Source organism: Antechinus flavipes, chromosome 1 (genome assembly GCF_016432865.1).
Source record: "Antechinus flavipes isolate AdamAnt ecotype Samford, QLD, Australia chromosome 1, AdamAnt_v2, whole genome shotgun sequence".
Taxonomy (NCBI): domain Eukaryota; kingdom Metazoa; phylum Chordata; class Mammalia; order Dasyuromorphia; family Dasyuridae; genus Antechinus; species Antechinus flavipes.
In genome coordinates this window covers 204905935-204923003 of record NC_067398.1, presented here as the reverse complement: position 1 = coordinate 204923003, position 17069 = coordinate 204905935, and positions in this window count along the sequence as shown.

The following is a 17069-nucleotide window of genomic DNA, read 5'->3' as shown; positions in this document are numbered from 1 at the left end:
CTCTTATCTCCTTCTGGGGGGCCCAGGCACCAATTTGCCGCGGAGAGAGGGCTTCTGGCGTAGCTCCACTGAAGTCCGTCAAAAGTGTTCTCTGCAGCAGAGTCGTTTCTCTCGAGTCTAGCGCGATCAGCCAGCCAAGAGGAAAAAATGTATTCTGCCATAGATCCTTCATCGCTGGCTTTTTATCTGCCTCTTCTGAGAGAATGGGATTATGGGTTTTCTCCCATAGTGCTCTCTGGCCCAATGACTTTAAGGGAGGTGTGAACTCTCTTGAAGTTAGAAAGTGTACTTTGTGAAGCTAGCATACTTGTGGAGTCCAATGAGTAAAGGTGGGAACACAAGCCTTGTCTTGATTAGTTCTACTTAGTACCTTGTTTCAGGTTCTGGCCAAAACAACTTCTTGTAAGATTAGATCAACTCTAATTACTTAGCAGTTAGTAAGGATTCCAACATCTCCCCCTTTCTTTTGTTTTAAAACATAGGGGGTTTCTGAGGGGGTACACATAAATCCATCAATATGGGCCAGAACTTTGTAACAGATATACATGGTATACATAAATCCATCAATATGGGAGGCATTATACATAATTTACATGAGCACATAGCAATATAACACAGGCTAGTAGTAATGTAACAAATAACAAGAATCAATCTGAAAATTTACACATGTCCATAAGTCCTAGAAACAGTCCAATAGGATTCCATTGTCCATTAGTTCATGTGCCAGGAATCTAATAATTCTTGTGAGCACAATCAGCAACAGAACCACCCGATATTTCTTGGGTCTTCTCCTTTGTTTCAAGGGTCTGCTCCATCTTTCTGCGATGGACAAGGCGAATGCGGCTCGTAGGCACCCATCTGATTCCTTCTCCACCTGTAGAGATGCAAGTAAATCCTCTCCCCCAAGCAGTTAGCCTATCTGGTCCCTTCCATTCACCACTTTCTGGGTCTCTCCACATCACCTGGTGATTATCTAAAGATAGTGGAGCTGCTCGCACTGGACACTGCTCTTCTGGTGGGTTATAAAACCTGTCTGCTGGAGCCAGTGCATCTTTATCAAAGATTAAAAAATTAATGGTATAGAGAACTAAATTTAGAAGTTCTCTAGGGTTACCCGTGGCTCCCCTTTCTTTTGTTTTTGGAGGAGTGTCTTAATGTCTCTGTTTCTTCTTTCTACTATTGCTTGACCTTGAGGATTGAAGGGTATGCCAATAGTGTGTAAAATCTTATACTGTGCACAAAAGTGTTCAAAATGTTTGGAGGTATATGCCGGTCCATTATCTGTTTTTATTTCTTGTGGCACACCCATAATTGCGAATGCTTGAATGAGGAATTCAGTGACCACTCGGGCTGTCTCTTTTGCTGCTGGTATGGCAAAAGTGAATCCTGAAAAGGTGTCTACCACAACGTGGATAAAAGACAGACAACCAAAAGATTTATAATGAGTCACATCCATTTGCCAGATTTCATTGGGTCTCAAACCACGAGGGTTCTTCCCTGGAGGCAGTGTAGGAGCGTGGAAGGGAAGGCAAGCTGTACAGCTTTTCACTAGATACAAAATGATCTAGTTTCTCCCTCTCCTGCATACAGGATTTCTCCTCTGTAGCCCTCCTACTATAAATTTTGTACTTTACATTCCTTATTTCAATTTTCACAATTATTTTGACTGAGAATTGAAACTTTCATTATCTTCATTTTATAAATGAGGTTAAGTGATTTAAGTTTGACAAAGCAATTAAGTACCTGAAGCAAGATTCAAACTCAGGTTTTCCTTTATCCAACTATTTTGTAAGATGGAAGAAATTTTGACAGATTACTTAATTTATCTCTTCTAGTTAAGTGAGATAAAGCTAGTAACTTTTCAGGTGTGGCTGGGCTGTTACTGCCACTGAGCAACTTTGGTGCAGCTTCTAGTGGCTAGAATTCTATTTTTTTTCTTTTGATTCTTCAGATACACACACATACAGAAGCAGAGACAGAGATAGAGAGATATATAGAGAGAAACAGAGAGAGACAAAGACAGAGAGACAGACATAGAGAAACACAGAGAGAGGCAGAGAGAGAGAGAGGAGTGGGGTTTCAACTTTCATTCATTTTATCTACTTATATCTTGATTATTACATTGGCTGCTTCAATAAAATTCTTTCATCAGGCATATAGTAGATATGAAAAAAATTAAGAGAATACTTATATATGATCTGAAGTGGAGACATTAAAGGGCTTTGCCTCCAAGATGCAGTTCTGGAAGTAGGCACACTTAAGCTTTCATAAGGAGTGATTTAAGACAGAGTTAATTGCTTATTCTCAAAAGACTGGACCCATATTAGCCCAGTGTCCACTTACACTGACATTGACCTGCTTGCTATATAGTGAATCATTATCAAATATTATTATTATTATTATTATTATTATCATTATCATCATCATCATCATCATCACTATCATTTTGATGTAGTTTTTTTTTTTTTTTTGTACATGCTTCTTTAATCTCTGGAATATAAGATCACTAAAAAACTCCTGATATTCCTTCCCCGTCCCCCACTCCTATGAAAGAATTCTGTTTATAACTTCCTCTCTCTCAATTAGGCACTAAATGAAACATGAATGAACTTAACTCTATTAGTGGAAGTAACATGTCAAGAAAAAATCGAATGCAAACTCCATCTTTGCTGAATCTTCATTGGCTAATGATGCCTGTGGAAAATTCAAGTTGCTTTCCATTTGGTCTGGGCTACATTCTGTGCTCCTATTTGTTTCACATTGTGGAGCTAATCGAGCTTCTCTTTCACTTGGTATTTCTTTAAATTTAAATGGGATTAACACTGTGAAAAGTTCTTTTTAAATAATTAGGTTAATAATCTGGAAATTATGGCACTCCAAACAAGGTATCAAGGAGATTATTAATGTGAGTATATAGATCCTTTTTGTTTCATGATACAGATTTCTCATGCAGTAATACTGTAAGATTGATTTGTAATAACATTTTTATCTTTTTTCTGTTCTCTGAGGAACTTGTTATCATTTGAAACAACACATATTGATATCCAGAGATCATATCACAAGTTTTTGTCCAGCATAAATTTTATGTAAAAGTATTTTCATAACTGATTAATATTCCCCGATAATAACATAATTCACATGTGAATCCCTGTTTTTACTGCAATGAAAATACTGGAAAAATGCTGGCATGTTATTTGTCACATATATTATGGCTATGTTTGCTTAGGTCACATAATAAATTAATCTTTTAGAAAACTGTAACATTCTAAAGAATGATATGTGAATGATTCTCTGCTTTCAGTATAAGTGACTTAATTGATGTGAAAACATTTGAACAATCTAACCTTTCATTGGTATAGAAGATAGGTGGTTTAAGTTATTATTTCCAGAGAAGAATAATTATTTGATGTTAAATCTTTAAATACTGAGATTTTTTTTTGAGAAATAGAGAGGAATTTATATACAAAGCTCATTTCTGATTTGATATTCAGAGTTGTTTCAGTTTTTGAAGGCCAGTCAAAAGGCTGTCTTATTTTCATTTTGCATTGCTAAGGTTCAACTTCATGCCATGATAAGGCATTAGAAGAGGACTTAACACTGATGCTATCTTCAAATGAAACAGTTTGATTGTATTTGCCATAATTACCACATCAGCTGAATGCATGAATATGCAATACCAAGAATATGGCAGACATTCATAAATAGAGACATCCATTTGTTTGCAGATTTTTTTTTAAGAATTCCAGCCAAGATTATTTTTAAAAAATAATTATAACTTTTTATTGACAGAATCCATGATGGGGTAATTTTTTACAGCATTATCCCTTGCACTCACTTCTGTTCCAACTTGTCCCCTCCCTCCTTCCACACCCTCCCCCAGATGGCAAGCAGTCCTATAGATGTTAAATATGTCACAGTATATCTTAGATATAATATATGTGTGCAGAACCAAACAGTTCTCTTGTTGCACAGGAAGAATTGGATTCAGAAGAAAAACAAAAATGCAAACAGTTTACATTCATTTCCCAGTGTTCTTTCTTTGGGTGTAGCTGCTTCTGTCCATCATTGATCAATTGAAACTGAGTTAGATCTTCTCTTTGTCGAAGAAATCCACTTCCATCAGAATACATCCTCATACAAAATCATTGTTGAAATATATAAGGATCTCCAGGTTCTGCTCATTTCACTTAGCATCAGTTCATGTAAGTCTCTCCAAACCTCTCTGTATTCATCCTGCTGTTCATTTCTTACAAAACAATAATATTCCATAACATTCATATATCACAATTTATCCAACCATTCTCCAATTGATGGACATCCATTCATTTTCTAGTTTCTAGCTACTACAAAGAAGGCTGCCACAAACATTTTGGCACATGCAGGTCCCTTTAACTTCTTTAGTATCTCTTTGGGGTTTAAGCCCAGTAGTAGCACTGTTGGATCAAAGGGTATGCACAGTTTGATAACTTTTGGGGCATAATTCCAGATTGCTCTCCAGAATGGTTGGATTTGTTCACAACTCCTCCAACAATGCATCAGTGTCCCAGTTTTAACACATCCCTTCCAACATTCATCATTATATTTTTCTGTCATTTTAGAAAATCTGACAGGTGTATAGTGGTATCTCAGCATTGTCTTGATTTGCATTTCTCTGATCAATAGTTATTTGGAGCAATCTTTCATATGAGTGGTAATAGTTTCAATTTCATCATCTGAAAATCGTCTGTTCATACCCTTTGACCATTTATCAAATGGAGAATGGCTTGATTTCTTATAAATTAGAGTCAATTCTCTATGTATTTTGGAAATGAGGCCTTTATCAGAACCTTTAACTGTGAAAATGTTTTCCCAGTTTGTTGCTTCCCTTCTAATCTTGTTTGCATTAGTTTTGTTTGTACAAAGGCTTTGTAATTCGATACAATCAAAATTTTCCATTTTGTGATCAATAATGATCTCTAGTTCATCTCTGGTCACAATTTTTTTCCTCCTCCACAAGTCTGAGAGATAAACTATTCTATGTTCCTCTAATTTATTTATAATCTTGTTGTTTATGCCTAAATCATGGACTCATTTTGATCTTATCTTGGTATACGGTGTTAAGGGTGGATCCATGCCTAATTTCTGCCATACTAATTTCCAGTTATACCAGCAGTTTTTATCAAATAATGAATTCTTATTGCAAAAGTTAGGATCTTTGGGTTTGTCAAACACTAGATGGCTACAGTTGACTATTTTGTCTTGTGAATCTAACCTTTTCCACTGATCAACTAATCTATTTGTTAGCCAATACCAAATGGTTTTGGTGACTGCTGCTTTATAATATAATTTTAGATCAGGTACAGCTAGGCCACCTTTATTTGATTTTTTTTTTCATTAATTCCCTTGAGATTCTTGACCTTTTGTTCTTCCATATGAATTTTGTTGTTCTTTCTTCTAGGTCATTAAAATAGTTTGGGAATCTGAGTGGTATAGCACTGAATAAATAGATTAATTAGGTAGTATAGTCATCTTTATTATATTCACTTGGCCTATCCAACCAAGAGCACTTAATATTTTTCCAATTATTTAAATCTGACTTTATTTGTGTGGAAAGTTTTTCTGTAATTTTGTTCATTTAATTCCTGGCTTTCCTTTGTTAAAGATTGCCAAATATTTTTTTGCTATCAACAGTTATTTTGAGTAGAATTTCTCTTGGTATCTCTTGCTTGGATTATATTGGATTCCTGGCACATGAACTAATGGACAATGGAATCTTTTTGGGCTATTTCTAGGACTTATGGACATTTGTAAATTTTCAGGATGATTCATGTTATTTGTTATATTACTACTAGCCTGTGTTATATTGCTATGTGCTTATGTGAATTATGTATAATGCCTCCCATATTGATGGATTTATGTATACCATGTATATCTGTTACAAAGTTCTGGCCCATATTGATGGATTTATGTGTACCCCTTCAGAAACCCGCTAATCTGATTTGATTTCCTATTTCCTTTGGTGTTTTCATCTCCCTTCCTGAGATGTCAGGGAAGGCGTGATCACCTTTTAGGTGGGGTTGGTGATATATAAAAATGCTGAGCATTTATGTGGATTTATTTTGTATCCTGCAACTTTGCTAAAGTTATGAATTATTTCTAGTAGATTTTTAGTACAATCTTTGGAGTTCTCTAAGTATACCATCATATCATCTGCAAAGAGTGATGGTTTGGTTTCCTCATTGCCTACTCTAATTCCTTTAATCTCTTTGTTGACTCTTATTGCTGAGGCTATCATTTCTAATACAATATTGAATAATAATGGTGATAGTGGGCAACCTTGTTTTACATCTGATCTTACTGGGAAAGGCGCCAGTTTTTCCCCATTGCATATGATGCTTACTGATGGTTTCAACTATATGCTCTGACTATTTTAAGGAAACGTCCATTTATTCCTATTCTCTGAAGTGTTTTTATTAGGAATGGATGTTGGATTTTATCAAATGCTTTTTCTGCATCTATTGAGATGATCATATGGTTTTTGTTACTTTGGTTAGTAATATACTCAATTATGCTAATAGTTGTCCTGATATTGAACCAGCCCTGCATGCCTGGTATAAATCCTACTTTGTCATAGTGTATTATCCTAGGGATGATTTTCTGTAATCTTTTTGATAATATTTTATTTAAGATTTTAGCACCAATATCCATTAGGGAGATTGGTCCATAATTTTCTTTCTCTGTTTTCAACCTACCTGGTTTAGGTATCAGTATCATGTCTGTGTCATAAAAGGAATTTGGTAGGATTCCTTCAACCCCTATTTTTTCAAAGAGTTTATATAGCATTGGAGTTAATTGTTCTTTAAATATTTGGTAGAATTCACATGTAAATCCATCTGGTCCTGGAGATTTTTTCTTAGGGAGTTGGTAAATAGCTTGTTCTATTTCTTTTTCTAAAATGGGACTACTTAGTCTATTTCCTTCTTCTTCTGTTAATCTGGGCAAGCTATACTTTTGAAGGCATTCTTCCATTTCATTTAAGTTGTCGAATTTATTGGCAAAAAGTTGGGCAGAGTAACCCCTAATTATTGCTCTAATTTCCTCTTTGTTAGTGGCGAGTTCTCTCTTTTCATTTTTAAGACTAACAATTTGATTTTCTTCTTTTCTTTTTAAAATCAGATTTACTAAAGGTTTGTCTATTTTGTTGGTTTTTTCATAGAACCAACTCTTAGTTTTATTAATTAATTCAATAGTTTTTTTTTTAGATCCAATTTTATTGATATCTCCTTTTATTTTTAGAATTTCAAGTTTAGTGTTTGACTGGGGGTTTGTAATTTGTTCCTTTTCTAGCGTTTTTAGTTGCAAGTCCAATTCATTGACTTCTCTTTCTCTATTTTATTCAAGTAGGCCTCTAGAGATACGAAATTTCCCCTTATTACCATTTTGGCTGTATCCTACACATTTTGGTATGATATCTCATTATTGTCATTTTCTTGGGTGAAGTTGTTAATTAAGTCTATGATTTGCTGTTTCACCCAATCATTCTTTAGTATGAGATTATTTAGTTTCCAATTATTTTTTGGTCTATTTCCCCTGGCTTTTTATTGAATGTAATTTTCATTGCATCATGGTCTGAAAAGGATGCATGTATTATTTCTGCCTTACTGCATTTGAGTTTGAGGTTTTTATGTCCTAATATATGGTCAATTTTTGTATAGGTTCCATGAACTGCTGAGAAGAAAGTGTATTCCTTTCTTTCTCCATTTAGTTTTCTCCAGAGATCTATCTTAGCTAATTTTTCTAGTATTCGATTTATCTCTTTGACTTCTTTCTTATTTATTTTGTGAGATCTCCCACTATTATAATTTTACTATCTGTTTCTTCTTGCACCTCTCTTAATTTCTCTTTTCAGAATTTAGATGCCTTCTGGCCAAAATGGAGGAGAGGAGGCACAGAGCTGTGTAAGCTCCGAATTTTCTCTCACTATCCATCTCATTACAAGCCTCTGAATTAATGCTTGACTGAAAAAAACCCCACAAATAGTTACCAAGAGAAGACATCCTTGAAACTCGCCAAGAAAGGTCTCTTTTTGCGCGAGGGTGGGGACTGTTTTAGATCGGGCGCAGGCTGAGGGCAGCGGCAGTGAGAGCATGGGAGCAGACTGGAGAGGGGGTGGGGTGTGATCACAGCCATCTCTTCGGGGAGAGCTTTGCTACAGGACTGGATACTTTGCCCTGGTAGCAAGCCAGCAGCCCAGCAGAGAAGCTAAAAACACCGGGGGTGGGGGTGGGGGTGAAGAATACAACCCTGAACAGCTGGAGTCTCTCAGTACCTGGCCACCCCTCCCCCACTGTGTCTCAGCACGCTCTCCGACTCTCAGAGCACAGGCGCAGCACAGTCTGGCTAGTGCCTCGCTGCTGCCCCCACAGTCTGTAGAGGAAGCTCAGTAACACCACCCAGTCCCTCCCCCCAAAAAGCAGACTCGACTTAGGGGTTCTTTCTTTTTTTTCTTTGCTAGTTTGTCTTTGATTCTTTGACAAAATGAGCAAAAAATTGAAGAGGACCTTTACCCTTGACAGCTTCTCTACAGATAGAGAGCAGACTCTAAATCCTGAGGAGACTAAAAACAGATTGTCTCCAGGTGAATCCCCAAAGGAGGAGATCATCTGTTCCTCAGCACAGATGAACCTCATAGAAGTAATTAAAAAGGCTCTCACAAGGGAGCTAGAAGAAAAATGGGAAAAGCAGAGTGAGGCTTGGCAAAAGGAGAGGGAAGCTTGGGAAAAGGAGAGGGAGGCTTGGCAAAAGAGCCTGGAGAAGTCAGTTAAAGAGAGAGTGGATAAAGAAGTAAAATCCTTGAAAAATAGGATTGGTGAACTGGAAACAGAAAATAGCTCTCTAAAAAACAAAATTGGCTAAATGGAAAAAAATTCCACAGAACAAAAGAACTCAATGGGACAATTAGAAAAAGATTTTAAAAAAGTGAGTGAAGAAAATACTTCACTGAAAATCAGAATTGAACAATTGGAATTGAATGACTAAAGGAGACAAGAAGAATCAGTCAAGCAAATCCAAAAAAAAATCAAACAATGGAAAAGAATGTGAAATACTTTTTGGGGAAAACAACAGACCTGGAAAACAGATCCAGGAGAGACAATCTGAGAATCATTGGACTCCCAGAAAAGTATGATGAAAAAAAATAGCCTGGACACTATTTTCCAGGAAATTATCAAAGAGAACTGCCTAGAAGTCATAGAAACAGAGGATAAAATAGACATTGAAAGAATTCATCGATCACCTACTGAAAGGGATCTTAAAATCAAAACACTAAGAAATATAGTGGCCAAATGCCAGAACCCTCAGATGAAGGAAAAAATATTGCAAGTGGCTAGAAAAACACAATTCAAGTATCGAGGAGCCACAATAAGGATCACCCAGGATCTGGCAGCATCCACATTAAAGGATCGAACAACCTGTAATATAATATTCCAAAAGGCTAAGGAACTTGGTATGCAACCAAAAATAACTTACCCAGCTAAAATGAGCATCTTTTTCCAGGGAAGAAGATGGACATTCAACAAAGTAAGCGAATTTCACCTATTTTTGAGGAAAAAGCCAGAACTTAACAAAAAGCTTGATCTACAAATATAGAACTCAAGAGAAATCTAAAAAGGTAAAGATTAATCTTGGGAACTATATTTCGACTATATAGATGTATAAAGAATACATGTATACCTTGTTCTAGAAATTGATGTGGAAAGGACATTGTACCAGAAAAAGGATAAAGTGGGGGTAGTACATCTCATGAAGAGGCATAGGAAACCTATTATATCTGAGAGAAAGAATGGAGGGGGATGAATATAGTGGGTATCTTACTGCCTTCAGAATTGGCTTTAAGTGAAAAATCTTAAGACATATTCAATCTATGGTGAAACTTCTCCCACCTCATTGAAAAGTGAGAAGGGAAAAGTGAAAAGGGAAGGAATAAACTAAGTGGAAGGGAATACGGAAACTGGGAGGGAAAGGGGTAAGATAGGGGGAGGAACTCTAAGGCGGGGGGAGGGATACTAAAAAGGGAGGGCTGTGAGAAGCAAGTGGTGCTCACAAGCTTAATACTGGGAAGGGGGGAAGAGGGAAAGAAGGGAGAAAAGCATAAACAGGGGTTAACAAGATGGCAACTCATACAGAATTGGTCATTTTAACCATAAATGTGAATGGGGGTAAACTCCCCCATAAAGAGGAAGCGGTTAGCAGAGTGGATTAAAAGCCAGAATCCTACAATATGTTGTTTATAGGAAACACACCTGAAGTGGGGAGATACATGCAGGTTAAAGGTAAAAGGTTGGAGCAAAATCTACTATGCTTCAGGTGAAGTCAAAAAAGCAGGGGTAGCCATCCTGATCTCAGATCAAGCTAAAGCAAAAATTGATCTAATTAAAAGAGATAAGGAAGGGCACTATATTTTGCTAAAGGGTAGCTTGGATAATGAAACAATATCAGTATTAAACATATATGCACCAAGTGGTGTAGCATCTAAATTCTTAAAAGAGAAATTAAGAGAGCTGCAAGAAGAAATAGACAGCAAAACTATAATAGTGGGAGATCTCAACCTTGCACTCTCAGAATTAGATAAATCAAACCACAAAATAAAAAAAAGAAAGAAGTCAAAGAGATAAATAGAATACTAGAAAAATTAGATATGATAGATATCTGGAGATAATGTAATGGAGATAGAAAGGAGTACACTTTCTTTTCAGCAGTTCATGGAACCTATACAAAAATTGACCATATATTAGGACATAAAAACCTCAAGCTCAAATGCAGTAAGGCAGAAATAGTAAATGCATTCTTTTCAGACCACAATGCAATGGAAATTACACTCAATAAAAAGCCAAGGGAAAGTAGACCAAAAAATAATTGGAAATAAATAATCTCATACTAAAGAATGATTGGGTGAAATAGCAAATCATAGACAAAATTAATAACTTCACACAAGAAAACGATAATAAGGAGACATCATACCAAAATGTATGGGATGCAGCCAAAGTGGTAATAAGGGGAAATTTCATATCTCTAGAAGCCTCTTTGTATAAAAGAGAGAAAGGGAAAGTCAATGAATTGGGCTTAAAACTAAAAATGCTAGAAAAGGAACAAATTAAAAACCCCCAGTCAAACACTAAACTTGAAATTCTAAAAATAAATGGAGAGATCAATAAAATTGAAAGTAAAAAAGCTATTGAATTAGTTAATAAAACTAAGAGTTAGTTCTATGAAAAAACCAACAAATAGACAAACCCTTAGTAAATCTGATTAAAAAAAGGAAAGAGGAAAATCAAATCGTTAGTCTTAAAAATGAAAAGGGAGATCTTGCCACTAACAAAGAGGAAATTAGAGCAATAATTAGGAGTTACTTTGCCCAACTTTATGCCAATAAATTCAACAACTTAAATGAAATAGAAGAATACCTCCTAAAATATAGCTTGCCCAAACTAACAGAGGAAGAGGTAAATATCCTAACCAGTCCCATCTCAGAAAAAGAAATGGAACAAACTATCAATCAACTCCCTAAGAAAAAAATCCCCAGGACCAGATGGATTTACATGTGAATTCTATCAAACATTTAAAGAACAATTAACTCCAATGCTAAATAAACTATTTGAAAAAAATAGGGATTGACGGAGTCCTACCAAACTCCTTTTATGACACAGACATGATACTGATACCTAAACCAGGTAGGCTGAAAACAGAGAAAGAAAATTATAGACCAATCTCCCTAATGAATATTGATGCTAAAATCTTAAATAAAATATTATCAAAAAGATTACAGAAAATCCTCCCCAGAATAATACACTATGACCAAGTAGGATTTATGCCAGAAATGCAGGGCTGGTTCAATATTAGGAAAACTATTAACATAATTGACTATATCAATAACCAACCAAACAAAAACCATATGATCATCTCAATAGATGCAGAAAAAGCATTTGATAAAATCCAATATCCATTCCTATGAAAACACTTGAGAGCATAGGAATAAATGGACTTTTCCTTAAAATAGTCAGGAGCATATATTTAAAACCATCAGTAAGCATCATATGCAATGGGGAGAAACTGGAATCTTTCCCAGTAAGATCTGGAGTGAAGCAAGGTGGCCCACTATCAACATTATTATTCAATATCATATTAGAAACACTAGCCTCTGCAATAAGAGGTGAGAAAGATATTAAAGGAATTAGAGTAGGCAATGAGGAAACTCAAACTATCACTCTTTGCAGATGATATGATGGTATACCTAGAGAACCCCAGAGATTCTACTAAAAAGCTATTAGATATTATTCATAATTTTAGCAAAGTAGCTGGATACAAAATAAATCCCCATAAATCCTCAGCATTTTTATACATCTCCAACAAAATCCAACAGCAAGAGATACAAAGAGAAATTCCATTCAGAATAACTATTGATAGCATAAAATATTTGGGAATCTATCTACCAAAGGAAAGTCAGGAATTATATCAGCAAAATTACAAAAAAGTTTCCACACAAATAAAGTCAGACTTAAATAATTGGAAAAATATTAAGTGCTCTTGGATAGGCCGAGCGAATATAATAAAGATGGAAATACTCCCTAAACTAATCTATTTATTTAGTGCTATACCAATCAAACTTCCAAGAAAATACTTTAATGATCTAGAAAAAATAACAACAAAATTCATATGGAACAATAAAAAGTCGAGAATCTCAAGGGAATTAATGAAAAAAATCAAATGAAGGCAGCCTAGCTGTACCTGATCTAAAATTATATTATAAAGCAGTAGTCATCAAAACCATTTGGTATTGACTAAGAAATAGATTAGTGGATCAGTGGAAAAGGTTAGGTTCACAAGACAGAATAATCACTATAGCAATCTAGTGTTTGACAAACCCAAAGATCCTAACTTTTGGGATAACCATTCATTATTTGATAAAAACTGCTGGGATAACTGGAAGTCAGTATGGCAGAAATTAGAAATGGACCCAGACTTAACACAATATACCAAGATAAGATCAAAATGGATCCATGACCTAGGCATAATGAATGAGATTATAAATAAATTAGAGGAACATAGGATAGTTTATCTCTCAGACTTGTGGAAGAGAAAGAAATTTGTGGCCAAAGATGAAGCAGAGACCATTACTGATCACAAAATTGAAAATTTTGATTACATCAAATTAAAAAGCCTTTGTACAAATAAAACTAATGCAAACAAGATTAGAAGGGAAGCAACAAACTGGGAAAACATCTTCACAGTTAAAGGTTCTGATAAAGGCCTCATTTCCAAAATATATAGAGAACTGACTCTAATTTATAAGAAATCAAGCCATTCTCCAATTGATAAATGGTCAAAGGATATGAACAGACAATTTTCAGATGATGAAATTGAAACCATTACCACTCATATGAAAGAGTGTTCGAAATCATTATTGATCAGAGAAATGGAAATTAAGACAACTCTGAGATACCACTACACACCTGTCAGATTGGCTAAGATGACAGGAAAAAATAATGATGAATGTTGGAGGGGATGCGGGAAAACTGAGACACTGATGCATTGTTGGTGGAGTTGTGAATGAATCCAACCATTCTGGAGAGCAATCTGGAATTATGCCCAAAAAGTTATCAAATTGGGCATACCCTTTGATCCAGCAGTGTTTCTATTGGGCTTATATCCCAAAGAAATACTAAAGAAGGGAAAGGGACCTGTATATGCCAAAATGTTTGTGGCAACCCTGTTTGTAGTGGCTAGAAACTGGGAATTGAATGGATGCCCATCAATTGGAGAATGGCTGGGTAAATTGTGGTATATGAATGTTATGGAATATTATTGTTCTGTAAGATATGACCAGCAGGATGAATACAGAGAGGCTTGGCGAGACTTACATGAACTGATGCCAAGTGAAATGAGCAGAACCGGGTGATCATTATACACTTCAACAATGATATTGTATGAGGATATATTCTGATGGAAGTGGATTTCTTTGACAGAGACTTAACTGAGTTTCAATTGATAAATGATGGAGAGAAGCAGCTACACCCTAAGAAAGAACACTGGGAAACGAATGTGAACCATTTGCTTTTTTGTTATTCTTCCCAGGTTATTTTTACCTTCTGAATCCAATTCTCCCTGTGCAACAAGAGAACTGTTTGGTTCTGTAAACATATATTGTATCTAGGATATACTGCAACATATATAGGACTGCTTGCCATCTAGGGGAGGGGGTGGAGGGAGGGAGGGTAAAAATCGGAACAGAAACGAGTGCAAGGGATAATGTTGTAAAAAAATTACCCTGGCATGGATTCTGTCAACATAAAGTTATTATTAAATAAAATTTAAAAAAATATAAAAAAAATAATTTAGATGCTACACCACTTGGTGCATATATGTTTAATATTGATATTGCTTCATTATCTACGCTACCCTTTAGCTACCCTTCCTTATCTCATTTAATTAGATCAATTTTTGCTTTTGTTTAATCTGAGATGAGGATGGCTATCCTGCTTTTTTGACTTCAACTGAAGCCTAGTAAATTCTGCTCCAACCTTTTAATTTTATTCTGTATGTATCTCCCTGCTTCAGGTGTGTTTCATGTAAACATATTGTAGGATTCTGGCTTTCCATATTGCTAACTGTTTCCTCTTTTGGGGGAGTTTACCCTATTCACATTTATAGTTAAAATTACCAATTCTTTATTACTTGCCATCTTGTTAACCCCTGTTTATGCTTTTCTCCCTTCCTTCCCGCTTACTTCCTTCCCGCTTACCTCCTTCCCCAGTATTAAACTTGTAAGCACCAATTGCTTCTCATAGCTCTCCCTTTTTAGTACCCCTCTTTCCACCTTAGAGCTCCTTCCCCTATCTTACTCCTTTTCTGCACAATTTCTATATTCCCTTCCGCTTAGCTTATTCCTTCCTTTTTTACTTTTTCCTTCTGACTTTTCAGTGAGGTGGGAGAAGTTTCACCATAAATCGAATATGTCTAAAATGTTTCTCTTTAAGCCAATTCTAATGTTAGTAATACATACGCTATATTCATCCCCCTCCATTCTTTCTCTCAGATATAATAGGTTTCCTTTGCCTCTTCGTGAGATGTAGTAATCCCATTTTACCCTTTTTCTGGTACAATTTCCTTTCCACCTCTAGGTTCTAAAACAAATTATACATGTATTCTTTATATATCTTTATAGCAGAAATATAGTTTACAAGGTTTCTTTTTACCTTTTCAGCTTTCTCTTGAGTTCTATATTTGTAGATCTAACTTTTTGTTAAGTTCTTGTTTTTTATTAAAAATAGGTGAAATTTGCTTATTTCATTGAATGTCCATCTTTTTCCCTGCAAAAAGATGCTCATTTTGGCTGGGTAAGTTATTTTTGGTTGCATACCAAGTTCCTTAGCCTTTTGGAATATCATGTTCCAGGCTCTTAGATTCTTTAATGTGGATGCTGCTAGATCCTGTGTAATCCTTATCGTGTCTCCTCTATATTTGAATTGTTTTATTCTAGCCACTTGCAGTATTTTTTTTCCTTCGTCTGAGAGTTCTGACATTTGGCCACATATTTCTTGGTGTTTTATTTTTAGGATCCCTTTCAGTAGGTGATTGATGAATTCTTTCCCTGTCTATTTTACCCTCTGTTTCTATGACTTCTGGGCAGTTCTCTTTGATAATTTTCTGGAAAATAATATCCAGGCTCTTTTTTTTCATCATATTTTTCAGGGAGTCCCATAATTCTCAGATTGTCTGTCCTAGATCTATTTTCCAGGTCTTTTGTTTTCCCAAGAAGGTATTTGATATTTTTTCCATTGTTTCATTTTTTTGGTTTTGCTTGACTGATTCTTGGTATCTTCTGAGGTCATTCCATTTGTTCCATTCTAATATTCAATGAAGTATTTTCTTCACTCACTTTTGTATGTCCTTTTCTAATTGTCCAATTGAGTTTTTAAGTGAGTTGTTTTGTTCTTATGGAATTTTTTTCCATTTCACCAATTTTATTTTTTAGATTATTTTCTGTTTCCAGTTCACTAATTCTATTTTTCAAAGATTTGATTTCTTTATCAACTCTGTCTTTAAATGAGTGGGATGACTTATCCAGACTCTCTTGCCAAACCTTTCTTTTCTTTTCCCATTTTTCTTCTAGTTATCTTGTGAGAGCCTTTTTAATTTCTTCTATGAGAGTCATATGTGTTGAGGACCAGACCAGATGATATACTCCTTTGGGTATTCATCTGGAGACCATCTGTTTTTAGTCTCAGAGTTTACAGTCTGCTCTCTATCTATATAGAAGCTATCAAAGCTTAAGGTCCATTTAAATTTTTTGCTCATTTTGTCAGAGAAGAATCAAAGAAGACAAACTAGCAAAACAAAACAAAACAAAAAAAAATGGAATATGCTTTTTTTTTGAGGGGGGGAGGGGGGAATTGGGTAGTGTTACCAAGCATCCTCTACAGACTGTTGCAGATGTGGGCAGCTCAGTGAGGCACTAGCAGGACAGCAATGGCTGTGCTGTGCCTGGGCTCTGTGACTCTGAGAGTGTGCTGAGACACTGTGGAGGAGAGATGGCCAGATCCTGAGAGACCCTAGCTCTTCCAGGTTGTATTCTTCACCTCCTGTGTTTTTAGCTTCTCTGCTTGTCTGCTGGTTTGCTACCAGGACAAAATATCCAATACTGTAGTAAAGCTCTCCCTGTAGAGACAGCTGAGATCACACCCCACCCCACTCAGGTCTGCTCAGCTGTGAGCTGTCCCCAATCTAAAACTGTCCCCACCCTAGAGCTAAAACTGAACTTTGCTGGCAAATTTCAAGGATGTCTTCTCTTGGTAATTATTTGTGGTTTTTTTTAGTCAAGCATTAATTCTGAGGCTTGTTGTGAATAAAATTCTGAGAGAAAATGCGAAAGTTGAGCAGATGTGTATCTCTTCTCTGCCATCTTGGCCGGAAGTCATTATTGTTGTTTTACTGTTCTGATTTAATACTTATACTAACTTAAAGAAGTACAAGAAAATAAAGACCTAGTTTTCCTTAATGGTACAGTTAATGCTATGCAAATATATATACATAGA